General features: G+C 31.8%; 1 pseudogene; it reads right to left on the bottom strand.

Annotated features, from left to right (window-relative positions):
• Window positions 1–585: 585 nt before the first annotated feature.
• On the bottom strand, window positions 586–26846 carry LOC148588062 (uncharacterized; annotated as a pseudogene).
• Between the last annotated feature and the right edge of the window lie 912 nt (window positions 26847–27758).

Below are 27758 nucleotides of genomic sequence, written 5' to 3'. Positions count from 1 at the left end.
AACAAAGGTGACGGAGCCTTCCTTGGAACATTTGGAAATTAGTCAAATAAATAATCCGGCCTAAAAAAGACAATTAAAGTAGGCAAAGTTTTGTCAACGAAACAAACTACGGACCAACAGGTGATGGGAAGGGGCATGACCATCTCGAAACCCTTCAACCCTACCCAAATTCCCAAAGCAGGGGACACAAATAAGAGTATGACCCTCGAAATACCCTTCAACCCTATCCAATTTCCTATGGGGTTAAATATGACTTTCAATGTGACAACCAACATGCTGGTTGAACATTATAATGCCCAACTATATTAAACTTTGCCTGGAAACCTTAGTTTGCTCTAACATGTTCCAAGATAACTCATGCAGGAGGGTAAAACCATGGGAACATATCAAATGATTAATCATGTATAGGGAGAATTTCTAATAATTAATGTATCCTCAACTTCATGTTACAACATTTTTTCCCAACAATGTTAACCAAAATCAAATATTTTCAAACTAGAGGATTCAATATACTTTCTTATCATTAAGCAAGAACTTTTCATCGCTATAAGGGCGATGTTATGGTGATTTTACGTAGAGTTAAGATCAACTTGATAATGTAGCAGAAGAGCCAATCCGTGTGGCGTCTGACGATTGAATGAGACTTCGAGTATCACTTGAGCTCTGTCCCAAGATCTGATCAAATTGGTCTCTTAAAGCCTTAAATCTCAACTCATCACCATAAATACTTGGATCCATGATCAACTCATGAACAACAGTTTGGCCATCAAGCATGCTCACAACTGTAGACATTGTGGGTCGAAGTGCTGGCGATGGATTAGTAGGCCAGTCCAATTTCACTCCGCCACCCTCTGGCTCTACAATTGGTGCATATAGCTCAATCAATGATATTGAACATTTTAGTTCAACCTATATGATTCATGGCTTTCAATTCCTATTCTTCATGCCAAGGATAAAACACAAAGCTTACCAAACAAAACATGTGCAAGGCTATTGTTTTCCATGTATTCATATACCAACAATAATTGATTTCGTTCAATACAGCATCTGTACAGCTTAACAACATTTGGATGTTGTAAACTAGAAATCATTCCTATTTCATTCACGAACTCTCGATTTCCTTGCTTTGATTTAGAAGAAAGTTGCTTAACGGCAATTATGGTACCATCTAATAACGTGCCCTGCATTGAAAGTATGCATTATTAGTTATGTATAAACTATATCCGAAAATGTAACGAACCAGTAAAAGTTGTGAAAGAGAGAATATATATATGTCAGAGTTTCATCTATGTACAACAGAATGTTTTGTTCAATGAAAGCTTCTTCAAGCTAATTTTACAGCATCATATTTTTGTAAGTCTTTATTTTCATATATCTTATTTTCATTATGTATATTCTGGAATTTGTGATTCCAATTGAAGTATCTTCAACATTTCATATTCATCTTCATATTTATATCTTTGTGTATCCATCTAAATATGTTGTTCATATTTTACCTAGATTCTTTCAAGCAGTCTCTGTTTAAATCACTATGTCTTTAATTCTTCCGCTTATGTCAACTCGTTTTGCGAGTCCCCTCTTGGTAGAGTTATAGTTTTTTATTAAGGGTTGGACATCTAAAGTAAATGGTTTACTTATAGCCATTAATTGTGGGTGTAAAGGAGGTTCTTCTATATCTGTTTGTGTTGGGGAAGTTGGTCCTTCTTCTTCAAAATTTTCTTGGTTAGCTGTATAACATGGGGAGCTTATTACATATTCTACCTTTATACCTTTTAACTTTAAATTTTTATCTCTTCTTAAAGGTTCAACATTAACGGAGGAAGAGGCAGAATTTTTACGGCTTGTATCTTGTGGATTTCTATGGCTTGTTAGTGTATCTTAGAAAGCTGTTTCTTTTATCATGAAGGGTGGTTTGCTGATTCTTGATCTATCAAAACTTAACCTAACAGTACCATCTAAGTATTGTTGTAAGTAATTTAGATCAAACGCTGTATTTTCTGTTTTTGTTGGAATATTTTCATTTTCTAATAGCCATTCTGTTGGAAGTTCTACTTCAGACCATACTACTGATTTTGGTACTCTGACATTTGCATCACAAGAGTGTGTCTGTATAAGTAAAGTTTTATCTTTGGGACTTTTAACAAGAGCATGCACATTAAGATCTATTTTCATTGATTTATAATAAAATCTGTAAATTAATTCTAAAGGTTGGCTTCCTTCTAACATATCATAACCTGTTGTTTTAATGTTCAAAGTTAAAGCTTTTAAGATATGTGAATCATTTAAACTTAAGGTAAAGTTAGGGAAACAATTAAAATGAATTGGTCCTTTATGAAGACTAGATTCAATGACCCCTAACATGCTAGTGCTGTAATCTTTATGTCTTGCATCTCTTAAACACAAAAGTACAGAGGCATTAATTCCTAGACGGACTAGGGGTTTTACTGCAACTTGGATTAATCCTACATGAAGGAAATTCATTTTCTTTTCTCTAAGTTTTTTAATTACTTCTTTAGAAAGTAATTGACATGTGTCATGATGTTTATTTAAAGCATAGACTTGTTCAACTGTTTTAACGCTGTAATCATTGCTAAAAGACAAGGGTGAAAAACTTGATTTATAAATTTCTTTGGTTGGGACCTTGGGTATATTCCAATCATGTGAATCTATATTTGCTTCAGGGATGTTAAATTCTTCTTCATTAACTATATCAGGTAAAGAAGGTAAACTAGATCTAGAGCTCGTAGAAGATGTGGATCTAAACAATCTAGACATAATTCACAATATTTGTTAAGGACAAGACAACAAAATTGAAGACTTTCTACTTCCAAATGCTTCTCTTTAACTGGTCTTTAAGTGTTCTGGAATAGCTATTTGTGTGTCCTACTGTGTGTCCTTCCGACTTACAAGCCTACCCGGCCTAACTGCGCTGACGGCACAAATCGTACATCCCATAGAACTTAAAGATTTTGCTAAAGATAACATCTGAAAATATACTTAACAGATCTACTCTGGGCTCTGATACCAAGAGGGGACTCGCAAAACGAGTTGACATAAGCGGAAGAATTAAAGACATAGTGATTTAAACAGAGACTGCTTGAAAGAATCTAGGTAAAATATGAACAGCATATCTAGATGGATACACAAAGATATAATTATGAAGATGAATATGAAATGTTGAAGATACTTCAATTGGAATCACAAATTCCAGAATATACATAATGAAAATAAGATACATGAAAATAAAGACTTACGAAAATATGATGCTGTAAAATTAGCTTGAAGAAGTTTTCATTGAACAAAACATTCTGTTGTACATAGATGAAACTCTAACATACATTTTGTGAGATATCACAGATGATCAGAGAGGGAGAAAAGAAAAGAGAGTTTAGTTCGGAAGAATCAGATCTATTTTTACAAGAGCTGAAGGAGCGTTAAATAGAAAATTAAAAGTTGAATACTGTAGATGAACAGTGTTCTGTCGGGTGAATAGTGCTGAATGAACAGTGTTCTGTCAGATGAATAGTGCTGAATAGGAATACAGAAAAAAGAGAAAAATATAAGTTAAAATATACGAAAGAACAAAAAATAAAAATCTTTGCAGAATGGAAAAAATTTATGAATGAATATAAGTTACATATAAAATTCTTTGACTTTATAGAAATTTATGAAAATAAAAAATTAAACATGTTAACCCAATGGGAAAAAGAAGATAAAACAATAATAGAAGCAAATCATCCTCCTAAAGAACCGATTTTTGTAAACTTTAAAGGATCAAAAATTTTAGCCTCCCCTTTTAAAACTTCCAAAGATGACGAAAACATAAAAAAATTATGGAACAAAACAATTTCACAAACCAAAGCCTCAAAACCATAGGAAAACAATTAGACCGAATAGAAAACAGATTTACACCCCCAACTAAAACTCAAACTGAAAAGAAAAAACCTCATTACGAACAACCCCTCTTAAAAATTTCACAACCCAAAACGTTATACTTAAAGGATAAAGACGAAACCTGCCTTGAAAAGGTCAATAATATGCTAAAACAACTTGAAAATGTCAAGAATGACGCGCTAAAAACCCTTGAAAATGTCAAAACTGAAGCCACCCCATCTAGAACTGTCCAAGTCATTAGAAAAAACAAACAAATAATCATATCTGAAACAAGTGAAACACAAAGTTCAGAATCTGAACAAACTACAGATCAAGAAATACAACAAATTGAACAACAATTCGGCGAATTTCAAGTAAATAGAATGATTAAACCAACACCTAACGCCCTCACTTGGTACTCTAGACCTACACCACCAGATATTCAATATAAAAAACGAAATGTTTTTAACCAATTCTCAGTCTCAACTGATAGGATTTATGAATGGAATATTTATGGTTTATCTGAACAAGAAATTTTAAACAAACTTTCAATGCCTTCTGCTTTAAGGAGAAGGCTTCTGCAAAGGTCCTTGAGGTCTTCTTTACATTGGACCTGGGCCATGGCTGCTGCAATTTCTGTCTGTAGATGTGATTTGCTTGCCAAGAATTGGCTTTGAGTGGTGAATAAAGGAAATTCTCTCTGTATTGATGAAAGGATTTTGTAAATGTTGTATTTGTCCCACCAGCGGACATATCTGTTTCTTCTGCAAATTCCTTGATCATTGACATAATCCCACTTGAAGAGCCATGGGATTTTATATTTCTTTGCCATATGGAGCAAAGAAGGAAATTGACTTTCTGCTTCATTAACTCTGTAAGCTGTAGAGAACTGCTGTAGTGCATCTGTAAGTTCTGGAGGTAAAATCTCGGGAATCATCCCGTGACCTTGCCACCATCTGTTGAACCAGATAGGGAGCTGACTGCTGAAATTATATATATATATATATATATATATATATATATATATATATATATATATATAATGCTTTCACACAAAGATAGAAGACAATGATGGAATAGTAGATTACCTTGTATACAGCTCCAAAGCCACCTTCCCCAAGCTTGTTTGCAACATCAAAATTGTTTGTGGCAACTTTAATTTGTCTGAAGGTAAAAAAACCAGTTTGAAGATCTAATCCTTTCAGCTCTGCAAAAGGAACGAGGTTAACATGTTGGACTGCATCTTAAAACATTACAAGACTGCTTGGGTGTTCTGACTACTTAATACGTCTGAACTAAATTACCTTGTTCCCTTGATGTCCTCCCTCCTAAATAGCCTTTCCCCCGAAGAATTCCTAAAATCAAGAAAACAAGGCTTGACACAAAAACTACAGTTCCAACCCCAATGAATATCTTCTTTTTTCTGTCATTGGGAGGCTCGAAATTTGCAGAAAAAGGTAGCAAACAACAGTGATTGTAGGACTGCATATTTGTTTTCTTGTCTATAGTAGCATAAGATCTAGTGTAAGAGACAATACGTCTCGATGGTTCAAGACATGGATTAACTAATAAAGAAAAACAAAAGAAAACTATAACACAAAAATCTGGACAAGTCTTCCACCAGGCTGCACATTAACTTTCTTTCAAGTATTTTATTTTGCATCCACTCTATAGTAAACATCTTTTATTTTACTCACCAGAGTCTATGGTGATAGCTAATATAACCTATGTTACTCACCAGAGTCTATGGTGATAACCTATGTTACTCACCAGAATCTATGGTGATAGCTAATATAAGAGGACCATATGTTCCTCTCTTTGGGATATCTTGTGTCCCTTTACTGGCCCAATAAAAGCGAACCTCCAAAGTTTTATTCTAAACAACTGCTGTAAAATTCCTAATGACTGCTTTGTCAACTCAATGTGCTTCCTTTTGAATATTAAAATCCTTCAACACCAATTCATTCTGTAACGAAGTAATTCAGTTAAATTATCTTCTATAGCATACAGAGAAGAAAAACAATCTGATTTACTACCTGTACCTGTATATAAACATCAAACATCCATCTTCCGACACTGGAAAAAGATCTATTGTTTCAGAGTATTATCTCAGCAAAATGAAGTTTCGCAGTATAGTTTCCATTTGCCAAGCAGTGCGCATAATATGTTAGAGAATGAGGAGAGAGACGTGCATTCATGTATAATAGGTAGTTGTTCATTTCGAGCCTGGATACATTTTCTGCTATGTAGTCTTTTGAGGTACCAGCAGCATCCCAGAAAAATCCAGTGCTACTAAAGCCCCAAGTATCATCTTTCATGCGAACAAATTTTGCTTTACCTCCCGGGTCTAAATCTTCTTCATACTTGATGTCTCCAATTGTGGTTGCCCTTCCACCACAATTTATATGCAATGAGTACTGATCTGGATAGTATCATTACAAGGTAATTAGATGCAACCAAACATGATTGAAGAGATATTCCATTATGTTTGATAGTTTAATCTTGTTGTTATGCACCCTGAAAGATTAACCAATTTCTTCTTCTTCTTCTTCTTCTTCTTCTTCTTCTTTTTGATAAAAGAAATTGAAGAAATATAAATTATGTATTAGTTCAATGCATGTACCTTTTGAACATGTATTATTCTTCAGACACTCTGTAATTATTCTAGATTAAAATGTAGCACAAAGAAGATGAGTTAGGATAATAAAATTGAAATATATATATATATATATATATATAAAGGCTCCTTTTTCTTAGAAGTTTAACAAAAGACATGCTTACGAGTTGTCCGATCCAGAAAAGCTTCTGAACAAATTTCTGTTGAATTACAAACAAGTTAGTTCCACAGATAAAGATTACAAGAAGATGAAGAAATCAAAGTTGTAATGCTCAAGTAGGTTTCTGTTAAGGGGGGGAAAAATTCTTACATGTTGTCTGGACAAGTATTTGGTGCAGAGCTCGTGGAAAAATTGTTATAAGATAAGTCTATTTGGCTGCACAAAAGCATAATTTCTTTTAGTCTTTCTAATCCCACCCCATAGAAAAATGTATTGAACCAACCATATTGTTACATTTGATGTTCATATTTAAGTTGATCTAATTTAGATTGATTTTTTAACAAAAAGAGTTTCATAACTCAGAGAACTCTATACAAAGTTAGTACCTTACTAACCACCCATTGACACAAGATCTTTAGGCTTTCTTACCATAATTAGCTAAACAATGAAACAATACAGTAAAATACCATCTTTATGGATGTTCTGAGAAAGGCCAGCCTTATATTAGGAGTAGTCTAAAACAACATTGTGATCTAATTACAATATTACAACATTTGCAACACCTCACACTGGATTTGTAAAAGCTAAACAAACACTAGTATGGGGTTAACTTGCAAGCTATAAAAACAAACATCAAACAATGGAATGAAAAATTGAAGCTCTTTCTAGGTGACAACACATGGAGGAAGATGGAAGCAAAATGCTAGAATGTTCCCTACACCTGATAACCAGTGAGGTCATCTAATGAAGCACTGGTCACACAGTAGGATTTCATGTGTACTTATCTAGATATATAAATGTTAACAACTTAATGAACATGCTTCTGCAGTCTAAAATAAGTGTAATACATAAATGAATGGAAATCTCATGCAAAAATGATGTAGAAATTAGGATAGAAAACTAACTAGCGGCTATCTCTGCTCTTGATCCATTCTGGAATAGGCCCATTGATCAAGTTGCCTGTCAGATATCTATCCAGTTATCAACAAAAATCACATTGCCGTTAGAAATGTTCAGATTGTTACTATTAGAAATGTTCATACAGAAAAAAAAAAATATTTAAATTCTAAGCTTCCATGAGCTGATTCCATATGTATGAAGCCTTCAGACATGACTTGTTATCATAGTAGTCCATTCCAAGTGGATCGACGAGGGTTAAAACTTTTGCCTCATCTCTTTGTTAAGCTACAATCCTAAAGGTGATGATTGTGTGAATATGTGCTACTTGCATTCTAGTGATTCTGGTTCAAATTATTTAGTATCTAAACTTGCTGCTGCACTAAATTTTCTTATAGAAAACTTATATTGAATTGCAGTTCTTGCATGGCAAAATAAGTTAAAAGAATTGTGTACCAAAAGCTTAAGCTATTAGCTAGGGTCATCTATGCAAAAACTGAAAAACAAAAGAGGACAAAAAACCTTTGAATTGTTTTAGGGAGTAAATCAATGTCAAGCTTAACACAAACTAACGAGGCCCCTAGGCATCAGGCTGTAAGTTAGCCTTCCTCAAGAATTTAGATTTCTTACATGGTGTCCAATTTTGTTAGAACTTCGAAATCTGGAATTTTTCCTTCCAATCTGTTGAAGCTGAGATCTCTGCGAAAGAAAGAAAACAAATGAAAGAAAGAAAAACAGAGGTCTAAGAACAAAAAATTATAAATAAGTTTTCGAGTGAACATGGTAGAGACAAGAGATATGTGTGTTTCCCAATTGAGAGTGTTTTGTAGGGAAATTTATGTTAAATCATTAATTGTCCCAAAATGTTTAAGATAATAGAAAGAAGTAAATTTAATTAGTTAATCAATACTTTAACACTCCTGGTGTAAATTTATTTTATTTTCTACTAATAATCCAATGAGTACCTAGTGTGTATCTGATGAATACATAGCTGCACAAAATAACCCAACTGAGAATCACACAAATGGTATTTCTAGATATGGTGGCTGAAGAAATGGGCTTAAGCAGCTAGAATTTGTCTCATGAAACACACTCCGAAACAAATATCTATGTGTAAGATATACCTAAATGACTAGTCTCAACCTTGATTCTTTTTGAATGACCTTGATTCATCTCATTGTCATGGTATTATGAATATTAGACATCCAAATATTGACTTATTTCTCATATGACCTTTCCCATTCTTAAGTTACTTGCCTTTCCTAAATAAAATTCTAGATCGACTTGTCACTTTTATGTATTGTGTGGTTTATTTACTAAAACTCTCAGTTATCAAGCAAACTTTTGAAAATGCAACAGGCTTTCATGTCATACCAAACTAATGAGATGTGCAGGAGTTCCAAACCAATGCAATTTCATTATCTTACTAATCTATATGTGTACTTGGCTAACATTCTGTCTTGGCATTGAAAGTCACATTCATTATAAAGCAGATACCATCCTATCTCTTGAATTGCTAACACCTAATACTACATTCTATTCTGTCAAGCTAACATTAAAAGGTCTCCAACTTCTATGAATGCCAAATATTAGCAAATTGCAAGAAGCTCCAATGGAAGGATAAGTCCATACATTTCAATGTAAATATTATTATACAAGTCATAATCTCCATGTACTGCACTGAAAAGTAGAGAAATAATAGATAGAAGAATTACAATCTACTTAGCTTTGCCATTTCTGAGATATATGGAGGGATTGGTCCAGAGATATTACAACTCCTCAGCATCCTGAACCATAAACAAACTTCATGTAAGTGTTGCTACAAGAGGTGCATTATTCCAATTGCAGAGCATTTTACAACATAAAAATGCCTTACAATCTTTCCAGGCTTCTCATGTTTTGTAATGGCGGAAAAGATGAACCCTCTCCTAGTAAGTCACTAATCCTTCTGCATAGAATTGCATCATCAATCAAGAACTGTTATCGCCTTCAGGAACACATTTTATTAGTTTAAAAATCACATGAATGTATCATAGAGATTATGCACTCGAAAATGTTAAATTAGAAAGCAGAACTCACAGCTCGGTCAAATTACTCAAGACAGAAATGCTAGTAGGAATAGGCCCCTCAAAACCACTAGCTTGGATCTCTCTGTTAAGAACACAATTCCAATGGATTCAAATTACACCTGAAAATTTCAGGTAGAAGAGATTTACATAGCATTGAAGTAAAAATCACATACAATTCCTGAAGTTGTTTCCAGCTTCGAAAGAAGTCAGGCATTCTTCCACTGAAGTTGTTACTGCTAATCCTGCTGCATATGGGCCAAATGGAAACAAGATTGAGTGAAATAAAAAGCTGAAAATTTTTCAAGAAAAAATCTAAAGTTATTGCTAATAAAGCAAAGGAAAAGGTTATGACCACTTACAGTTCTTGTAATTTGGTTAGATTAGTGTGAGTGGCAGGCAACTCTCCCGTGAGATTGTTAGCATTCAAAATGCTGCAGTCACCAGATGAAAACTTAAGACCGGTTCGACTAATTCTAATGTTAAATTATTACTAAAATCATTGAGAACTTAGAAATGTTATTTGGAAGAAAGAAACATTAATAGTCTCTCCAAGTCCACCAAGTTCCCAAGCTCAGTGGGAACAGGTCCAGGAAACAGGTTCCTCTCTATGCTCCTGAAATACAGTCCTTCAAGATTACAAAAGGGCTAAACCAAATGAAGCTTTGTGATCATTTTAATATAGAGATCTAGAGCATATAGAGATTTAAGAGTGGTAATCTTTCCCAAGTAGTCAATAGGCCCTGATAAGCTGTTTCCACTGATGGACCTGCACTTGATACATTCCAATATTAGGTTAGTAGTTAGATTTTACTGGCTAACCTTGGTCACAAAAGTTTAGAGAATCATTTACAGATTTTCCAACTTTGTAGAAGCTCATTCCTGTGGTATTGTACCACTAAGGTAGTTCCTATTGAAATCATTATCAGCAAGAGAAAAATTTGATGTTAGTATAGAAGCTTATAACCTAAATTTTTGGTAATAAGACGAAAGATAAATAATTGGAAGCTCTTCTTGCATTGCCTTGAGGTAGGTTAGTTTCACCAATGATGGTGGAAGCACACCATCAAAATTCTGCCCTTTAAGAAATCTGTATGTCAAAAATTAAAAGCAAAAAAAAAAAAAAAAAGATGATAGATTACAAATTTTGTAGATAAAAGGCAGTACCCTACTAAGGAAATATGGAACATATTAATAATTGTTAAATCACCAGTTGTCCCAAAAGCTTAAGCTTATAAGAAGAGATAAATTTAATCACTTAATCATTAGTTTAACACTCCCCTTCACGTGTGGGCTCAAACTCAAATTTTTTAATAGGTGAGGCCTAACATGTAGAATATTTAATTTAAATTGGGTGAATTGATGGAGTCAAGGTTCGATCCTAGGACCTTTGGCTCTAATCATATATATATATAAAAGCCGAGTTTTGACATAGAGAGTGCTTAGAATTACGACGCGTGTCCTGAACCCATGTTTTAGAGAGTGCATATAATTGCGACATGTGGCGTTATAAAGAATGAACAAGTTTTGGGCATTTAAAACCTAGAGGTTTTAAGCCGAGTTTTGACGTAGAGAGTGCTTAGAATTACGACACGTGTCCTGAACTCATGTTTTAGAGAGTGCATATAATTGCTACACGTGGCGTTATAAAGAATGAACAAGTTTTGGGCATTTAAAACCTAGAGGTTTTATTCGTAATGCATTTAATTATTTTAATGAAGAAAACAAAAGGTTCCGAAATTCTCTCTCTCTCTCTCTTTATTTGTAATATATTTAATTGTCTTAATGAAGAAAATAAAAGTAGGGGTGCAAAGGCGGTTACGGTTAGCGGTTAGTGGCAATAACCGCTAACCGTAACCGCCCTAGCGGTTAGTAAATTTTACTAACCGCAACAGCTAATCGCCTAACGGTTAGCGGTTAGCGGTTAGCGAAATTGATAACCGCCCGCTAACTGCTTTTTTAAAATTGGGCTTTTTTTTTGGCTTTCTTTAGGGCTTTTTGGGCTTATTTTTTTGGGCTTTTTTTTACCCTCATTTTTTTCTTGTATTTTTAATATCTTCTTGGGCCCAATATAATCCAAAACCCATTCCGATCATACCCCAATAATCAACAAATACACAATAAACAACCCAAAATCATTGGAAAGAATTGTAAAATAGTAGGAAATCAAAAATCAAAGTAGCTCGGGAAAAACTCCAAGAAAATGAACCCAAAATCACTGACCTTGGCTGTCTAATTTGGGAAAAAAAACTACCCAGTATTTTCGTTGAGCCGATCGTGAGCAGCGGGTGAGTTTGAGAGAGTTGAGACTTGAGAGAGGCTGCTCAGCAACTTTGAGTGATTTTGAGATTTCGTGAGATTTAGGGTTGGAAGAAAGAGATGAATATATACAGGTGCAAAACGACGTAGTTTTGCCTTTTATATAATTTTTTTTAAAAAAAAAAAGGTTGAAGGATAAAACTATTAACTATCAATGATTCAATTTTAAAAAAATTGTTACAAATGGTTCAAAAAATTCAAAATTGTTCAAAAAATGGTTAATTTTCTTCTTTTTTTTTTTTTTTTTTTTTCAAAAAATGGTTAAATTTCTTTTTCTAAAAAATGTTCAAAAAATACATTAATACTTCAATTGTAATTATAAGTAACACATTGTTCAATCTAATGTCAATTACTTAATTTGATATTATATAATCATATAGTCTCATTAAATTATATCATATGATTAATTATTTAAATTCTTATCATATTTACTTATAATCTTTTTTCTTTGAATTGAACTTAATATCTAATGATAAATGGTAATGTTCAAACTCCTAAATCCTAAATTCCTAAAGTATCTAATAATGCTTTAATTAGATTGTAGACTTGTAGTTATAAGTAATATATTGTTTAATTCAATTGAATCAATTGTGATTATCATTGTACATGAATCATATGATTAACTTGTAGACTTATGACTTATGAGTTATGTCATATTATATATGTATTATTTATTATTATATAATCATATGATTTAATGATCAAGTCATCATGTGATATAATCATATCAATTACAGTGATAATATATAAATTACTAAAATTATAATGATAATACATTAATACTTAAATTGTGTTTATAAGTAACACATTGGTCATTGTTTAATCCAATGTCAATTACTTAATTTGATATTATACGAATCATATCATCATTGTACATTAATAATATGATTCACTTGAAGTCTTGAATAAAGTATTTGAATTGTCATTGAATCATATGATTAAGTATTGATATTATACATTTATATTATTCATATGCATATGTAGACTTATATAGACTTATAACATATATAGACTTATAAGTTTATAACATATATTGGAAATAAGTCTCTAGATATTTAATTGTTGTATTAGTATGAATTGGTATACTTATGAGTTATGTCATATTATATATGTATAATTTGTTATTATATAATCAAATGATTTAATGATCAATCTCATGTGATATAATCATATAAATTATAGTGATAATATATTAATACTCAAATTGTGATTTAATTATGTTTTAAAAAAATTGTGATTTAATGATCAAGTGATTATGTTATATTTATAAATATTTTTATAATTATAATTATAAAAATATATTATATAAAAAGGCGGTTAGCGGTTACGGTTAGTAAACCCAATAACCGCTAAGCGGTTATAACGGTTAGGCGGTTAGCGGTTAATACGGTTAAGCGGTTAGAGCGGTTAGCGGGCGGTTTTTAACCGCCCGCCTTTGCACCCCTAAACAAAAGTATATATAAAAGCCGAGTTTTGACGTAGAGAGTGCTTAGAATTACGACACGTGTCCTGAACCCATGTTTTAGAGAGTAGATATAATTGCGACACGTGGCGTTGACAATTAATTTTGCTAACTCTCACTCTCCCATAATTTGTGTTTCAATCGTTTTTTTTTTTTTAATTAATTGTGCTAACTCTCTCCCATAATTTGTGTTTCAACCGTTTTTTGTCTCTCTCTCTCTCCCTCTATTTCCACTTAATTGTCTTAAATCTCTCTCCCATAATTTTATATCTGAATTCGTTTTTTTTTTTTTTTAATTAATTGTGCTAACTCTCACTCTCCCATAATCTCTCTCTCTCCCATAATTTATGTTTCAACCGTTTTTTTTTTAATATAATTTTATGTTTGAACCTTTTCTTTTCTCTCTCTAAACTAATTATATGGTTTAAGTGTCTTAACTATTTCTCTCTCCCATAATTTTGTCTCTCTCTCTCTCCCTCTATCTCCACTTAAATGTCTTAAATCTTTCTCCCATAATTTTATATCTAAATTCATTTGTTTTTAATTAATTGTGCTAACTCTCTCTCCCATAAATCCGTAGGTCTCTCTCTCTCCCTCAATCTCCACTTAAATGTCTTAAATCTCTCTCTCTCCCATAATTTCTGTTTGAACCGATTCTTTGATGTTTTATTTGTAAATTGAATTGTCTTAATGAAGAAAAGAAAAGGTTTTCAAATTCTCTATTTCTCTCTCTTTATTTAATTTTCTTTTTATCTTCTCTAACCGAGTTTTGACGTAGAGAGTGCTTAGAAATACGACACGTGTCCTGAACCCATGTTTTAGACAGTGCATATAATTGCAACACGCGGCGTTATAAAGAATGAACAAGTTTTGGGCATTTAAAACCTAGAGGTTTTAAGTCGAGTTTTGACGTAGAGAGTGCTTACAATTACGACACTGTCCTAAACCTATGTTTTAAAGAGTGCATATAATTGCAACACGTGGCGTTATAAAGAATGAACAAGTTTTGGGCATTTAAAACCTAGAGGTTTTATTCGTAATGCATTTAATTATTTTAATGAAGAAAACAAAAGGTTCCGAAATTCTCTCTCTCTCTCTTTATTTGTAATATATTTAACTGTCTTAATGAAGAAAACAAAAGTATAAATAAAGAGAAATGCTAAAGGTAACTTTTTTCCCCAACAAAAGTCCAACTTTTACATTTTATTTTTTTTCTAAAAAAACCAAAATGGAAAATGGAAAAAATGTCTGAAGCAACCCTATCTATTTTTGGTCTTTCTTTTATTTAGTATTTTTAAAAAAATGAAAAATAGTATTTTTCTTCATAATAATGACAATTACTTAAAAAAAATGACATTATTATGAAAAAAATACCATTTTTCATTTTTTTAAAAATACCAAATAAAAGAAAGACAAAAAATAGATAGGGTTGCTTCAAACATTTTTTTCATTTTTTATTTTATTTTATTTTTTAAAAATAAATAAGGCAAAAGATGGACTTTTGTTGGGCAAAAAAGTTGGGTCCCTATCATTCCTCATAAATAAAAGCCGAGTTTTGACGTAGAGAGTGTTTAGAATTACGACACGTGTCTTGAACCCATGTTTTAGAGAGTGCATATAATTGCGACACGTGGCGTTATAAAAAATGAACAAGTTTTGGGCATTTAAAACCTAGAGGTTTTAAGCCGAGTTTTGACGTAGAGAGTGCTTAAAATTACGACACGTGTCCTGAACCCATGTTTTAGAGAGTGCATATAATTGTGACACGTGGCGTTATAAAGAATGAACAAGTTTTGGGCATTTAAAACCTAGAGGTTTTATTCGTAATGCATTTAATTATTTTAATGAAGAAAACAAAAGGTTCCGAAATTCTCTCTCTCTATTTGTAATATATTTAATTGTCTTAATGAAGAAAACAAAAGGTTCCCAAATTTTCTCTTTCTCTCTCTATTTTTCTTTTTATCTTCTCTTACTTTCTGTTTTCGTTTGTGTCCCTTATATTTTTTTCAAATTTATATATTATTTTTATTCAAATATATATAAAAGCCGAGTTTTAACTTGGAGAGTGCTTAGAATTACGACACGTGTCGTGAACCCATGTTTTAGAGATTGCCTACAATTGCGACACGTGGCGTTTTAAAGAATGAACAAGTTTTGGGCACTTAAAACCCAAGGGTTTTATTTGTAATGCATTTAATTATTTTAATGAAGAAAACAAAAGGTTCCAAAATTCTCTCTCTCTTTATATATCAATATTGTGAGACAATTAAAATGTAGAAATTTTATTTGTAATATATTTAATTGTCTTAATGAAGAAATATTATTTGTATTGAAATAAGATAGATAATTTATTTGACTGTATTAAATCTAGATTGAAAAACCAATTTTTTTAAAGAGTAAACCGATTTTTTAACTCATTATTTTAAAAATTAAACGGTTCATATTTTTTCTCTCTCTCTATCTCTTTTTTTTTCCTCTCTCTCTCTCCTCTCTCTCCACGTCTCTCTCTCTCTCTCTCTCTCTCTCTCTTAATTTCAAAGAAAAAGACATCTATCTCCCTCCACTCTCCAACATTAATATCTCTCCTCTTTTTTCTCTCCATCTCTATCTTTCTCTTTCTCCACTCTCCAACATTAACAAAAACATAATCTATTGGCCTAAAAATTCAAATTGGAGGTAATTATTCTTCTTAACCTTTTTTTTTTTTTTTTTTTTCCCAAACCAACAAAGTATTAACATATTCTAATTTATATAAATTAAACTAAAATTAAAGGTCTTATCTTTTAATTCATTTGAATGTTTATGGATTTTTTTATTTTTTTTATTTTTTTTGTGTAATTTACTCGGATTTGAATTATGACACGTGTCCTGAACCCAAGTTTTAGAGAGTGCATATAATTGCGACACGTGGCGTTATAAAGAATGAACAAGTTTTGGGCATTTAAAACCTAGAGGTTTTAAGCCGAGTTTTGACATAAAGAGTGCTTAGAATTACGACACTGTCCTGAACCCATGTTTTAGAAACTTCATATAATTGCGACACGTGGCGTTATAAAGAATGAACAAGTTTTGGGCATTTAAAACCTAGAGGTTTTATTCGTAATGCATTTAATTATTTTAATGAAGAAAACAAAAGGTTCCGAAATTCTCTCCCTCTTTATTTGTAATATATTTAATTGTCTTAATGAAGAAAACAAAAGTATATATAAAAGTCGAGTTTTGACATAGAGCGTGCTTAGAATTACGACACGTGTCTTGAACCCATGTTTTAGAGAGTGCATATAATTGCAACACGTGGCGTTATAAAGAATGAACAAGCTTTGGGCATTTAAAACCTAGAGGTTTTAAGCCGAGTTTTGACGTAGAGAGTTCTTAGAATTACGACACGTGTCCTGAACCCATGTTTTAGAGAGTGCATATAATTGCGACACGTGGCGTTATAAAGAATGAACAAGTTTTGCGCATTTCAAACCTAGAGGTTTTATTCGTAATGCATTTAATTATTTTAATGAAGAAAACAAAAGGTTCCGAAATTCTCTCTCTCTCTTTATTTGTAATATATTTAATTGTTTTAATGAAGAAAACAAAAGGTACCCAAATTTTCTCTTTCTCTCTCTATTTTTCTTTTTATCTTCTCTTACTTTCTGTTTTTGTTTGTGTCCCCCTACATTTTTTTCAAATTTATATATTATTTTTATTCAAATATATATAAAAGCCGAGTTTTAACGTAGAGAGTGCTTAGAATTACGACACGTGTCGTGAACCCATGTTTTAGAGAATGCCTACAATTGCAACACGTGGCGTTTTAAAGAATGAACAAGTTTTGGGCACTTAAAACCCAGGGGTTTTATTTGTAGTGCATTTAATTATTTTAATGAAGAAAACAAAATGTTTCGAAATTTTCTCTCTCTTTATATATCAATATTGTGAGACAATTAAAATTTAGGAATTTTATTTGTAATATATTTAATTTTCTTAATGAATAAATATTATTTGTATTGAAATAAGATAGATAATTTATTTGCTTGCATTAAATTTTGATTGAAAGACCAATTTTTTTAAAGAGTAAACCGATTTTTTAACTCATTATTTTAAAAATTGAACGGTTCATATTTTTTTTCTCTCTCTCTCTATCTCTCTTTTTTTCCTCTCTCTCTTTCTCTTTTCTCTCTACAAGTCATTCACTCTCATTCCACATCTCTCTCTCCGGTTCATATCTCTCTCTCTCTCCTTTTTTTCCTCTCTCTCCACATCACTCTCTCTCTCTCTTAATTTCAAAGAAAAAGACATCTCTCTCCCTCCACTCTCCAACATTAATATATATCCTCTTTTTTCTCTCCATCTCTATCCTTCTCTTTCTCCACTCTCCAACATTAACAAAAACATAATCTATTGGCCTAAAAATTCAAATTGGAGGTAATTATTCTTCTTAACCTTTTTTTTTTTTTTTTTTTTCCAAACCAACAAAGTTTTAACATATTCTAATTTATATAAATTAAACTAAAATTAAAGGTCATATCTTTTAATTCATTTGAATGTTTATGGATTTTTTTTTTTTGGTCTAATTTACTCGGATTTGAATTACGACACGTGTCTTGAACGCATGTTTTAGAGAGTGCATATAATTGCGACACGTGGCATTATAAAGAATGAACAAGTTTTGGGCATTTAAAACCTAGAGGTTTTATTCGTAATGCATTTAATTATTTTAATGAAGAAAACAAAAGGTTCCGAAATTCTCTGTCTCTCTTTATTTGTAATATATTTAATTGTCTTAATGAAGAAAACAAAAGGTTCCCAAATTTTCTCGTTCTCTCTCTATTTTTCTTTTTATCTTCTCTTACTTTATGTTTTCGTTTGTGTCTATTATATTTTTTTCAAATTTATATATTATTTTTATTCAAATATATATAAAAGCCGAGTTTTAACGTAGAGAGTGCTTAGAATTACGACACGTGTCGTGAACCCTGTTTTAGAGAATGCCTACAATTGAGACACGTGGTGTTTTAAAGAATGAACAAGTTTTGGGCACTTAAAACCCAAGGGTTTTATTTGTAATGCATTTAATTATTTTAATGAAGAAAACAAAAGGTTCCGAAATTCTCTCTCTCTCTTTATATATCAATATTGTGAGACAATTTGTAATATATTTAATTGTCTTAATGAAGAAATATTATTTGTATTGAAATAAGATAGATAATTTATTTGATTGCATTAAATCTTGATTGAAAGACCAATTTTTTTAAAGAGTAAACCGATTTTTTAACTCATTATTTTAAAAATTAAACGGTTCATATTTTTTCTCTCTCTCTATCTCTTTTTTTTTTCCTCTCTCTCTCTCTCTTTTCTCTCTACATGTCATTCACTCTCATTCCACATCTCTCTCACCGGTTCATATCTCTCTCTCTCTCTCCTTTTTTTTCCTCTCTCTCCACGTCTCTCTCTCTCTCTCTCTCTTAATTTCAAAGAAAAAGACATCTCTCTCCCTCCACTCTCCAACATTAATATCTCTCCTCTTTTTTCTCTCCATCTCTATCTTTCTCTTTCTCCACTCTCCATCATTAACAAAAACATAATCTATTGGCCTAAAAATTCAAATTGGAGGTAATTATTCTTCTTAACCTTTTTTTTTTTTCCAAACCAACAAAGTATTAACATATTCTAATTTATATAAATTAAACTAAAATTAAAGGTCTTATCTTTTAATTCATTTGAATGTTTATGGATTTTTTTTTTTTTTTTGTCTAATTTACTCGGATTTGAATTACGACACGTGTCCAGAACCCATGTTTTAGAGAGTGCATATAATTGCGACACGTGGCGTTATAAAGAATGAACAAGTTTTGGGCATTTAAAACCTAGAGGTTTTAAGCCGAGTTTTGACGTAGAGAGTGCTTAGAATTATGACACTGTCTTGAACCCATGTTTTAGAGAGTGCATATAATTGCGACACGTGGCGTTTTAAAGAATGAACAAGTTTTGGGCATTTAAAACCTAGAGGTTTAATTCGTAATGCATTTAATTATTTTAATGAAGAAAACAAAAGGTTCCGAAATTCTCTCTCTCTCTCTCTCTTAATTTCAAAGAAAAAGACATCTCTCTCCCTCCACTCTCCAACATTAATATCTCTCCTCTTTTTTCTCTCCATCTCTATCTTTCTCTTTCTCCACTCTTCAACATAAACAAAAACATAATCTATTGGCCTAAAAATTCAAATTGGAGGTAATTATTCTTCTTAACCTTTTTTTTTTTGGTTTTTGTTTTTCTAAACCAACAAAGTTTTAACATATTCTAATTAAAATAAATTAAACTAAAATTAAAGGTCTTATCTTTTAATTCATTTGAATGTTTATGGATTTTTTTTTTCTCTAATTTACTCGGATTTGAATTACGACACGTGTCTTGAACCCATGTTTTAGAGAGTGCATATAATTGCGACACGTGGTGTTATAAAGAATGAACAAGTTTTGGGCATTTAAAACCTAGAGGTTTTATTTGTAATGCATTTAATTATTTTAATGAAGAAAACAAAAGGTTCCAAAATTCTCTCTCTCTCTTTATTTGTAATATATTTAATTGTCTTAATGAAGAAAACAAAAGGTTCCCAAATTTTCTCTTTCTCTCTCTATTTTTCTTTTTATCTTCTCTTACTTTTTGTTTTCGTTTGTGTCCCTTATATTTTTTTCAAATTTATATATTATTTTTATTCAAATATATATAAAAGCCGAGTTTTAACGTAGAGAGTGCTTAGAATTACGACACGTGTCGTGAACCCATGTTTTGGAGAATGCCTACAATTGAGACACGTGGTGTTTTAAAGAATGAACAAGTTTTGGGCACTTAAAACCCAAGGGTTTTATTTGTAATGCATTTAATTATTTTAATGAAGAAAACAAAAGGTTCCGAAATTCTCTCTCTCTCTTTATATATCAATATTGTGAGACAATTAAAATGTAGAAATTTTATTTGTAATATATTTAATTGTCTTAATGAAGAAAGATTATTTGTATTGAAATAAGATAGATAATTTATTTGATTGCATTAAATCTTGATTGAAAGACCAATTTTTTTAAAGAGTAAACCGATTTTTTAACTCATTATTTAAAAAATTAAACGGTTCATATTTTTTCTCTCTCTCTATCTCTTTTTTTTTCCTCTCTCTCTCTCTCTTTTCTCTCTACAAGTCATTCACTCTCATTCCACATCTCTCTCACCGGTTCATATCTCTCTCTCTCTCTCCTTTTTTTTCCTCTCTCTCCACGTCTCTCTCTCTCTCTCTTAATTTCAAAAAAAAAGACATCTCTCTCCCTCCACTCTCCAACATTAATATCTCTCCTCTTTTTTCTCTCCATCTTTATCTTTCTCTTTCTCCACTCTTCAACATTAACAAAAACATAATCTATTGGCCTAAAAATTCAAATTGGAGGTAATTATTCTTCTTAACCTTTTTTTTTTTGGTTTTTGTTTTTCTAAACCAACAAAGTTTTAACATATTCTAATTAAAATAAATTAAACTAAAATTAAAGGTCTTATCTTTTACTTTATTTGAATGTTTATGGATTTTTTTTTTTCCCTAATTTACTCGGATTTGAATTACGACACGTGTCTTGAACCCATGTTTTAGAGAGTGCATATAATTGCGAGACGTGGTGTTATAAAGAATGAACAAGTTTTGGGCATTTAAAACCTAGAGGTTTTATTTGTAATGCATTTAATTATTTTAATGAAGAAAACAAAAGGTTCCAAAATTCTCTCTCTCTTTATTTGTAATATATTTAATTGTCTTAATGAAGAAAACAAAAGGTTCCCAAATTTTCTCTTTCTCTCTCTATTTTTCTTTTTATCTTCTCTTACTTTCTGTTTTCGTTTGTGTCCCTTATATTTTTTTCAAATTTATATATTATTTTTATTCAAATATATATAAAAGCCGAGTTTTAACGTAGAGAGTGCTTAGAATTACGACACGTGTCGTGAACCCATGTTTTAGAGAATGCCTACAATTGGGACACGAGGGGTTTTAAAGAATGAACAAGTTTTGGGCACTTAAAACCCAGGGGTTTTATTTGTAATGCATTTAATTATTTTAATGAAGAAAACAAAAGGTTCCGAAATTCTCTCTCTTTATATATCAATATTGTGAGACAATTAAAATGTTAGAATTTTATTTGTAATATATTTAATTGTCTTAATGAAGAAATATTATTTGTATTGAAATAAGATAGATAATTTATTTGATTGCATTAAATCTTGATTGAAAGACCAATTTTTTTAAAGAGTAAACCGATTTTTTAACTCATTATTTTAAAAATTGAATGGTTCATATTTTTTTTCTCTCTCTCTATCTCTCTTTTTTTCCTCTCTCTCTTTGTCTTTTCTCTCTACAAGTCATTCACTCTCATTCCACATCTCTCTCACCGGTTCATATCTCTCTCTCTCCTTTTTTTTCCTCTCTCTCCACATCTCTCTCTCTCTCTCTCTTAATTTCAAAGAAAAAGACATCTCTCTCGCTCCACTCTCCAACATTAATATCTCTCCTCTTTTTTCTCTCCATCTCTATCTTTCTCTTTCTCCACTCTCCAACATTAACAAAAACATAATCTATTGGCCTAAAAATTCAAATTGGTGGTAATTATTCTTCTTAACCTTTTTTTTTTTTTTTTTCCAAACCAACAAAGTTTTAACTTATTCTAATTAAAATAAATTAAACTAAAATTAAAGGTCTTATCTTTTAATTCATTTGAATGTTTATGGATTTTTATTTTTTTTTGTCTAATTTACTCGGATTTGAATTACGACACGTGTCTCAAACCCATGTTTTAGAGAGTGCATATAATTGCGACGCGTGGCGTTATAAAGAATGAACAAGTTTTGGGCATTTAAAACCTAGAGATTTTATTCGTAATGCATTTAATTATTTTAATGAAGAAAACAAAAGGTTCCGAAATTCTCTCTCTCTCTCTCTCTTTATTTGTAATATATTTAATTGTCTTAATGAAGAAAACAAAAGGTTCCCAAATTTTCTCTTTCTCTCTCTATTTTTCTTTTTATCTTCTCTTACTTTCTGTTTTCGTTTGTGTCCCTTATATTTTTTTCAAATTTATATATTATTTTTATTCAAATATATATAAAAGCCGAGTTTTAACTTGGAGAGTGCTTAGAATTACGACACGTGTCGTGAACCCATGTTTTAGAGATTGCCTACAATTGCGACACATGGCGTTTTAAAGAATGAACAAGTTTTGGGCACTTAAAACCCAAGGGTTTTATTTGTAATGCATTTAATTATTTTAATGAAGAAAACAAAAGGTTCCGAAATTCTCTCTCTCTCTTTATATATCAATATTCTGAGACAATTAAAATCTAGGAATTTTATTTGTAATATATTTAATTGTCTTAATGAAGAAATATTATTTGTATTGAAATAAGATAGATAATTTATTTGATTGCATTAAATCTTGATTGAAAGACCAATTTTTTTAAAGAGTAAACCGATTTTTTAACTCATTATTTTAAAAATTGAACGGTTCATATTTTTTTTTCTCTCTCTATCTCTCTTTTTTTCCTCTCTCTCTCTCTCTTTTCTCTCTACAAGTCATTCACTCTCATTCCACATCTCTCTCACCGGTTCATATCTCTCTCTCTCTCTCCTTTTTTTTCCTCTCTCTCCACGTCTCTCTCTCTCTCTCTCTCTCTCTCTTAATTTCAAAGAAAAAGACATCTCTCTCCCTCCACTCTCCAACATTAATATCTCTCCTCTTTTTTCTCTCCATCTCTATCTTTCTCTTTCTCCACTCTCTAACATTAACAAAAACATAATCTATTGGCCTAAAAATTCAAATTGGAGGTAATTATTCTTCTTAACCTTTTTTTTTTTTTTTTTCCAAACCAACAAAGTTTTAACATATTCTAATTTATATAAATTAAACTAAAATTAAAGGTCTTATCTTTTAATTCATTTGAATGTTTATGGATTTTTTTTTTTTGTCTAATTTACTCGGATTTTCAAGCATTTTTTCTCTACTTTTGAAAGCAATATTATTTTACTTTTTTTTTTTTAATAGTTGGAATTATATAGGTTTTATTTGTATTGAAATAAGATAGATGATTTATTTGATTGCATTAAATCTTGATTGAAAGACCAACTTTTTTAAAGATTAAACCGATTTTTTAACTTATTATTTTAAAAAGTGATCGGTTCATATTTTTTTTTCTCTCTCTCTATCTCTCTTTTTTTCCTCTCTCTCTCTTTTATTTTATTTATTTTTCTTTGTTCTCTCCAAGCACTCTCATTCCACATCTCTCTCTTGAACCGGTTCATATCTCTCTCTCTCTCTCACTCCTTTTTTTCCTCTCTCTCCACGTCTCTTTCTCTTTTTTCTCTCCAAGTCTTTCACTCTCATTCAACATCTCTCTCTCTCTTAATTTCAAAAAAAAAAAAGACATATTTCTACCTCCACTCTCCAACATTAATATCTCTCCTCTTTTTTCTCTCCATCTCTATCTTTCTCTTTCTCCGCTCTCCAACATTAACAAAAACATAATCTATTGGCCTAAAAATTAAAATTGGAGGTAATTATTCTTCTTATCCTTCTTTTTTTTTTTTTTCAGACCAACACTGTTTTAACATATTCTAATTTATATAAATTAAACTAAAATTAAAGGTCTTACGTTTTAATTCATTTGAATGTTTATAGATTTTTTTTTTTTTCTCTACTTTTGAAAGCAATATTATTTTGCCTTTTATTTTTAATATTCATAATTATATAGGTTTTATTTGTATTGAAATAAGATAGATGATTTATTTAATTACATTAAATCTTGATTGAAAGATTTTGTTTTATTTTGTATTCATAAATTTTTTCTCTCTCAAATATAGAGAATTATATGAATTTTATTTGTATTTAAATATAACCTTTAGCATGTCTTTTTATTGAAAGAGTGATAATTGATTTTTTAACATGATTATTTTAGCCTGTAATTAATAAAAAAAAAAATGAAGATGCGTTTAAGTTTTAAAATCAAAGATAATAAAGAACCCTGAGCATAATGCGAGTTATATGCTAGGGTATCTATGTATAAATAGTTACATAGATACTTCTTCTTCACTTTTGTAGAGGTAACCAAAAAGAATTTTCCTTCCAAAATGCTTCTTCTTCATTTTTGTAGAACGCTTTTCATATCATTTTTGGATTTATCTTTGTGTATCTATGTATAAATTCTTCACGAGTGTAAATTAATTATTTTTATGTTTGTTTCTCTAGAAAGTTTAATTGTATTGAAATATAATATGTATCACACCAATAAGATTTTATGTTTTAATTCATTTGAATATTTTATTAGATTTTTTTTTTCTTCGTTTTGTGATTTACTCAAATTTTCTAGCATTTTTTTGGAAGTGTTGAAAGAAATTTATTTGATTGCATTAAATATTGAGTGAAATGTGTGTTTTATTTTGTATTAAAAAGAAGAGAGAAGATTTTTTTTATTTTACTCTGTATTTTTTCTGAAATGATTAGAACTTTATGGATTTTATTTGTATTACAATATAATAAATATCACATCAACAATATCAGAGTTTCCTACTAACTTTCTATTAATATTTTGATCATCAGAATTCAAGTATCCTTCTTGCTATTTTTATTTTTTATTTTATACTTTTCATTAAGTAGATGTTTGGTATATTTCAAAAAAAAAAAAAAAAATACATGTTCAATACAGTAATTTACTGGTGTATAACCTTTAGTATGTATTTTCTTTTCTTTTTTTTTTCTTTTTTTTTTTTTTTTTTTTTTGATAATGAACTCAATTCATTTATTAAGAGGAACCTTGCTCGGCAAGGACTTTTACATGGATACAGTCAGGATACCCCCTGTTCCACAACATCTCCTCCTTTGTTGAAATTGCCACCTTAGCTAAAGTGTGAGCCGTGTCATTTGCTTGTCTGCCCACATGTCTAACATGCCACTCTCTGTGTTGTTGCAAATTTCTCCTGGCCTCCTCAATTAGCATGCAATAACTCCCATGCCACAGAGTATCGCGTTGCAGAGCTTGCGTAATTTCCTTCGCATCACCTTCAAGTATAAGAGACCTCACCTCCATCTTTTTACTAATCTCCGTAGCATACCAGGCAGCCATCGCCTCCGCATCTGCAGGTTCCATGGCCGTGGGTTTGAATGTGCAGAAGGAGGCTAAGACAGCACCCATGTGGTCCCGAAGAATGACGCCCACTCCTGTAATGCTTTCCTCCTTAGAAATTGCCGCGTCCCAATTTGCTTTTATAAAGAACTGTGGAGGTTTTTCCCATCGTGTCACCATAGGACGCTCTGCTGCAGCAGTGGAAACTTGGCCTTGGCTCCGTGATACCCTGGTTCTCTCGTAAATCGCTATTTGCTCCTTCGCTTGTTTCATGATGGATGCCGGTGACCACATCTCCCCACCATGAACAACGTGATTTCTTCTGAACCAGAGCAAGCGTGCTACTGTGGTGAAGAGTTGAAAAGTGACATCATCCAACTTTTCCATAAGCAGCAGAAATATTTCCTTGAAGCTGGTGTCATCACTGCTGCATTTGTGCAATGCCTTTGGGCCCTCAAGCCAAACATCTCTGGCTGATTGACAATGCCAAAGGAGGTGTCCCACTGTCTCGTCGTATAAGCCACATAAGGAACAGAGGGAGTCGGATACAATATGGCGCCATTTTAGATTTGCTTTTGTTGGCAAAGCATTTTGGCATGCTTTCCACAAAAACATCTGAAGAGCTGGAGGTCCCTTTGCCTGCCATATTTGCTTCCATAACTCCTTGGTGGACCATGAATCCGAGCATGAACCTATATCCCTCTCCCTTGCCGCCTTTGCCATATGATAACTACTTCGAACAGAGTACACCCCATTCTTTGTTCCCTCCCACACAAGTTGGTCGGCTTGTCTTCCCGGGCAAATTGGGATTTTGCAAATAGTTTGCACCTGCAATTCTGAGAAAAGCTCTTGCAATTTTGGAACATTCCACCACCTGCTGTCCTGATCAATCAAACTACTCACCCGTTCCTCATTACACACCCCTGCAGGCCTTTGCAAATTGTGACTCAGCTTCGACTGGACCCATCTATCCTCCCATATCCTGATAGAGCCACCATCTCCTACCCTCCACAAGAGCCCCTCAGCAAGGAGTCCCTTTGCTTTCCAGATACTGCGCCAGGCGAAAGAGGGGTTGTGGCCCAATGACGAATGCAGGAAGGAGCTATCTCGAAAGTATTTTTCTCTGAAAATTCGACCAACTAGTGAATCCGGCTGCTGGAGTATACGCCACCCCTGTTTTGCCAAAAGTGCAAGGTTAAAAATTTCGATATCTCTAAAACCCAAGCCCCCAACAGTTTTTGCTTTGCTCATACTGTCCCAACTCATCCATGCAACCCGTGACAAGTTTTCCTTATGGCCCCACCAAAATCTCCGCATCATAGAATTAATTCGACGACACAAAGATTTGGGGAGTTGAAAGATACTCATTGTGTAAGTGGGGATCGCTTGGATGACCGCTTTGAGAAGGACTTCTTTGCCCGCCTGAGACAGGAATTTCTCCTTCCAACCTTGAAGTCTATCCCAAATCCGGCTTTGTATATTTTGGAAGGCTCTAGTTCGGTTCCTTCCAACAAGGGCCGGAAGGCCCAAATACTTCTCTTTAGTATGTATTTTCACACACACATTTTAACTTATAATAAAAAGTAAGATGAGATGCGTTTAAGTTTTGAAATTAAATTATAATGAAGAATCTCGTGCGTAGCGCGGGTTACATGCTAGTACCATATTAAACTACCAGTTATCTTAAAAGCTTAAACTGATAAAAAAATGTAAATTTAATTACTTTAATCACATGAAGGCTCAAAATTCCTTTTAATAGGTGATGCCCAACACATAGAATATTTAATTTAAGTGGGGGGTAATTTGATGGAGTCAATGTTCGATTTCAGGATCTTTGGCTTTGATATCATGTTAAATCACTAGTTGTCCCAAATGCTTAAGCTTATAAGAAGAGGTGAATTTAATCACTTAATCATTAGTTTAACAATAATAAATGTTTGTAATAAAATTTTAAATGATAAAATTTGAGATAATTAGGGGAATTAAAGGGGATATGCCTAATTTAATTAGAAATAAAATAAGGGGGAAAGAATAAAAATTAATGATTTTTGAGGTAGTTATGTAAATTATGAAAATTTAAGGGTTTTCACCCCCTCCCCCAGCGACTTTTCTTCTTCTTCAATCAACAAAAAGCCCCTCCCCTTTAGAGCATTCATGTCCAGCTAGCTCACCAAATATTTATCTAAAGAACACTTTATTTTATTTTAACTATCAACTTTTCCAAAATAC

This window comes from Corylus avellana, chromosome 1 (genome assembly GCF_965113065.1).
Source record: "Corylus avellana chromosome 1, dhCorAvel1.hap1.2, whole genome shotgun sequence".
Taxonomy (NCBI): Eukaryota; Viridiplantae; Streptophyta; class Magnoliopsida; order Fagales; family Betulaceae; genus Corylus; species Corylus avellana.
The sequence above is the reverse complement of the archived record's forward strand: the minus strand, read 5'-3'. Positions and strand labels throughout refer to the sequence as shown.